This window comes from Nannospalax galili, unplaced genomic scaffold, assembly GCF_000622305.1.
Source record: "Nannospalax galili isolate Female #2095 unplaced genomic scaffold, S.galili_v1.0 scaffold517, whole genome shotgun sequence".
Lineage (NCBI taxonomy): Eukaryota > Metazoa > Chordata > Mammalia > Rodentia > Spalacidae > Nannospalax > Nannospalax galili.
The window spans coordinates 1,666,066-1,671,473 of NW_008340098.1; the positions used below are offsets into that span (position 1 = coordinate 1,666,066).

A 5,408-nucleotide genomic window follows, 5' to 3' on the forward strand; every position below is an offset into this window, starting at 1 on the left:
GCCCGGGCCACCAAAGTCTAAGGGGGACCCCTGTCCAAAAAAAAAAAAAAAAAAAAAAAAAGAGTGCTTACTTCTTTTCCAGAGGACCTGAGGTTGATTCCCACCACCCATGTCAGGCAGCTCACAACTGCCTGTAACTCCAGTTCCAGGGGATCAGATGCCCTCTCTGGCCACCACAGGCATCTGCACACATGTAGCATTCATTCACACACACACACACACAAATTATGAAAATTAAATCTTAAAAAAAAGCCAGGCATGGTGACTCGTGCCTGTAATCACAGAACCTGGAAGATGGTGGCAAGAGAATCAGGAGTTCATTGTCTCTCAGCTACACAGAGAGTTTGAGGCTGGCTTGGACTACATGAAACCCTGTACCAAACAAACAGACAAATATACATACCAGAATGGTTTATAAATAAATGGGCTTGCTTTCCTGCTCTGTGTCACTGGCAGAGGCTTGAGGAGGCTATAGACTGAATCAGAGGAGAGGTAAGGGAGAGTGAAGGGGTGCACATGCACAAACACGAGACCTTGCAGAGAAAGTGAAACTTCCCAATACATCAGAGCTGACTGTCTTGGTGTGTAAGTCTGTGCTAGGAGCATCAGGAATAAGATTCTTGTCAGGATCCAGGGTCTGTGGCATAAGCCTTCAATCCCAGCACTTGGGATTTCCCAGCACAAGTTGGAGATTAGCCTAATCTACCTAACAAGTATAACAGTCTAGCCAGGGCTATATAGCAAGACCTTGTCTCAAAAAAGGAAAACAAAAGATTCTTATGTTTTACAAACTATGAGAAAATGCATTGAGCACAAGTATTCTCCACCCCTCCTCTACCCCTTGCCCTTCGGTGTTGGAGACTAAACCAAAGGCCTTGTGCACATTAAACATGTATTCTACCATCTAGCTATGACACCAGCCACAATACAAGTAATTTTTTAAAATTATCTTTCCTTTCATGAGTGTTTTGCCTGCATATGTGTATGTACACTACCTATGTGCCTGGTGCTCATGGAACATTTCTAAATCCCTAGAACTGAGTTAGAGATGTAAATCTGTCATGTAAATACTAGGAACAGTACCCAGGTCCTCTGCAAGAGCAGCAAGTGCTCTTAACCACTGAGCCATCTCTCCAGCCCCGGCAAATGATTTTTTAAAGATTCATTTTTTATCATTTATGCATATGTGTGTCTATATGTGCACGTGCTTATGGGTGTCCACAGAGTCAGGAAGATGGCATCAGATCCTCTGGAGCTGGAGTTACAGGCAGTTGTGAGTCACCTGACATAGATTCTGGAAACTGAACTCTGGGCTTCTGAAAGTATAGCAAGTGCTCCTAACCACTGAGCCAGCTCTCCAGCCCCAATAAAAGTGATTTTTAGCTTCACTGAGAAAATAGTCCTTGAGGCTCCTTGGGGCAGCATGCTTGAGGGAAATGAATGGGCTAGCTAAGTTAGGTCATCACACCCTGTACCCTCAAGCCATATCTGTCTTCTCTTTGCCACCTTTACTAAATGGCCAGCACCCTGAAGTCTCTCCTGCCATCATCCCCATCTCTTTTTCTTCTGAGCATCCAAACCTGCCATTATTTGGCTCCAAACCTTGGATTTCCTCATCTAAGGGCCTAGACTTAGTGTTGAGCCTGCTCATAGCCAGATTCTATCATGAACAAAGCCCCCCCCCAAATTAATAATAATAATCTTCCTTGCTAGGAGTGGTGGTACCCTTCTGTAATCCCAGTTTCTAGGCTAATAAAGCAGCAGATTTGAGTGAGTTTGAGGGCAGCCTGGGCTATTAGAGCAAGTCCTATGTGAGAGGTTTCGCCTTGCCTACAACCTTGGTTTTTCCTATGGTCTAAGTAACTGAGGTAGTTCTGGCTAAGATGTCTGGGAAGGAACAGCAAAAAAATGTTGCCATCCTTTCCCATGAATGTATATGAAATATTCCCTTATTAGAACCTGAACTATGTCAGGTGTGGTGGCACAGGTCTTTAGTCCCCAGCACTCAGGAGGCAGAGGCAGGCAGATCTCTGTGAGTTCAAGGCCAACCTGTTCTACATAGCAAGTTCCAGGTCAGTTGGGGCTACAGAAAAAAAAGAACCTGAACTATGTGAAGTCAAAGAGAAGTTTGGAAAACTAAGGAGAGTGTCCTATAAAAATGGGCAGGAATGTTGATATGCCATAAGAAAGACCAGGAATGGACCATCCATCAAGAAGGGGATTAAGTGACCTCCCTTGTTCAAGGCAGAACACTGAAGCTTTAGAATACTAATCTGGGCTGAGAGAGATCCAGGAATAATTTGTGTCCAACCCTGTACAAGAGCTGGATGTGGTGGTACACACCTGTAGTTCCACCTATTTGGGAGGCTGAAATGAGAGATCACTTGAACCCGTAAGTTTGTTTTTGTTTTTATTTTATTTTATGTGTGTTTTTCCTGCATGTATGTAAGTATACCATGTGCATGCAATGCCTGCAGAGGCCAGAAGAAGGTGTTGGATAATCTGGAATTGAAATTATGAATAGTTGTTAGCCATCATGTGGGTTCTGGGACCCAAACCTAAGTCCTCTGCAAAAACAGCCAGTGCTCTTAACTGCTGAGCCACCTCTCCAGCCCCGAGCTCATGAGTTTTGAGGGGAGTCTGGGAAATGTAGCAAGACCCTGTCTTTAAAACAAAACAAAAACAAACAAAGAAACAAACAAATGAGGGGTTAGAGATGTAGCTCAGCTGGTGAGTGCTGGGTTCAATCCCAGCACCAAATAAAATGGGTATGGCGGTGCACACTTGTAACCCCAGTATTCAAGAGGTAAAAGCATAGTGAATTTGAGGCCAGCCTAGGCTACATGAGACTCCAAAGTCTTAAAAAACAAACAAATATAACGCAAGTCTGTGCATACCATTTGGGAGGTAACATGATTCCCAGGGCTCTGGAATGGTTCTGTGGGTCTAAAAGTGTAGAGTACCAGGCCTTCCATGGGGAGCAGAGAGAACAGCTACCCCTCAATGCTTTATTTGGGAGGGCTTGGGGGAGGCTGACCCAGTTACCCAGCTGCACCTATGTCTATACATCTCAACAGCTCTGTCTGAAAGATGAGCATATTTAGTTTCTCACACATTGCCTCCACATTTTGACAACTCTAGGCATAATCAGATTGTCTGTTTTCTAAGTATGGATAAGAATAGGACTTTCAGTTCTTATATCTTTAAACCACTTAGAAAGAAAACCTTTAGAACATTGCCTAGAAAGTTAACAGTTATAAAAATGACACAGTATATCACATTTAAAATATTATGTGTAAACTGGGTGTGGTAGCCCATACCTTTAATCTCAGCACTCAGTAGTCAGAAGCAGGCAAATATTTTTTGTTTTTTCAGACAGGGTCTTCCTGAAGCCCCAGCTGGCCTGGAAATTTCTATGTAGACCAGGCTGGCCTTGAACTCAGAGATCTGCCTGCCTCTGCCTCTGCCTCCCGAGTGCTGAGATTAAAGGTGTGTGCCACCATGCCTGATGAAACACCTTAGGAGTTTATAGCATGAAAAATGAATCTGCCCTAACTTCAGATCTTTAATTCCCTTCAACAAATACAGGCAACCATAACTAACTTTCCTGAAACTCTAGAAACTTCCATGCTTAGGTACGTGTTTGCTTGTACAGATATGCTTATACTAGACTAATCATGTTTGTTCACTCATTCTTTCTTTTAATTCTTCCCTATCCATGCATTAACTTCTATCTTCTGTTTTATCATTGTTATTTTAGCTTTTATCATTATTACTACTGTGGGGTGAGGGCATGTGTGAAGTCAGAGAATGATTTAATGGAGTTGGTTCTCTCCTTCCACCATTATGTGAGTTCCAGGGATTAAACTAAGGTTGCCAGGCTTGCAAAGCAAGCACCTTTACCCTCTATTTTGGCTTATTTTTTTAGACAAGGATTCCCTGTAGCCCTAGCTGGCCTAGAACTTGCTATGTAGTCCAGGTTGGCCTCAATCTCACAGAGATCTGCCTGCCTCTTCCTCCTGAGTGCTGAGATTCAAGGTGTGTATCACTACACCCAGCTATGTTTTCTGTTTAAAGAGCTGTATAGTGTCCATTGTTATGACTAGACCACAGTCAGTTGAATCCATCTGCTAAAATATTTAGCTGCTTCCAGTTTCTGCTCTCCAGGACTTGCTGGGGGAATTGTGATTTCATAAAATCATGTTAGGCTGGGGATACAGCTCAGTTGGTAGAGTACTTGCTTACCATGTACAAGCTTTGGGTTTGATCCTCAACAGCACATAAACCAGGAACAGTAGTACCACCCATAGTCCCAGCACTCAGGAGATGGAGGCAGAAGGATGGGACATTCAAGGTTGTTCTTAGCTGTATAATATGTTGGAGATGAGCCTGAGCTTCATGAGACACTGTTTCAAAAAAAAAATCAAAAACAAAAATGGGAAAATGTTAAACAGGATAAAGGATTTAGGGAAACCATCCATAATGTAATCCTGACTCACACAACACATTTATCTTCATTTTTACATGCTACGTTTGTTATTGTTGTTGTTGCTTGAGATAGAATCTTACTATATAACCCTGGCTGATGTGGTACTTATTATGTAGATGAGCCTGGTCTCGAACTCACAGCACTTCTCCTGCCTCAACTTCCCTGGTGCTGTTTACAGCTGTTTGCCACCATGCCCAGGTTAGCTTTGCATTTTACTTTATTACCTTCAAGCCCTTGTCCCTCATACCTATTCAACTCAGCTGCTATTATAATTCTACTTAGAGCTGTAACATTCTTTCTCTGATCTGAAACAGAAAGCTGTAAAATATGACATTAACCCCATGTAATTTCTCCCACCTTCTTTCCCCACATTTGCGCCCACTCAGCTACCAAGAATTTTGACGAGAGCAAAGCTGTTGGTGTGGGAATTTGACACAAACATCTTCCCATGTGTTTCTGTATTTGTAAACTCTATTCACATCCAAACTGCTTTAAAGCAAGCCTTCGGTGTATTTTTGTACCCGCCCCCACTTTGCTGTGGGCACTTATTTCTGAGAAGCAACCTGTTGTCAGAAATGCCTTTAGTAGAAGGCCAGAAAGTACTGGAAGAAAGTTGCTCTGGAGGAGGGCCAGCTAAGGAGGGACTTACAGAGAAAGAGGCCTTCTGGACTGTGGATATAGCTTAGTTGGTAGAGTGTTTATCTAGTGTGCACAAAGCCCTGATTTTGATTTCTACCATCACAAAAACAGATGGGGTAGCACGTGTTTGTAATTCTAGCACTTGAGAGATAGAAACTGGAGGATCAGAAGTTCAAGGTCATCCTTGGCACTACATAGTGAGTTTATATGAGGCCCTGTGTAAAAATAGAGGGAAATTGAGAGAGAGAGAGAGAGAGAGAGAGAGAGAGAGAGAGAGAGA

The 5,408-nt window shown here is 42.9% G+C and overlaps 1 protein-coding gene across 1 annotated transcript in view; it reads left to right on the forward strand.

The window, feature by feature from the left end:
* Trim54 (tripartite motif containing 54) overlaps positions 1-5,408 on the forward strand; it is a 26,127-nt gene that overhangs the window by 1,222 nt on the left and 19,497 nt on the right. The gene's annotated exons all lie outside the window — the stretch shown is intronic.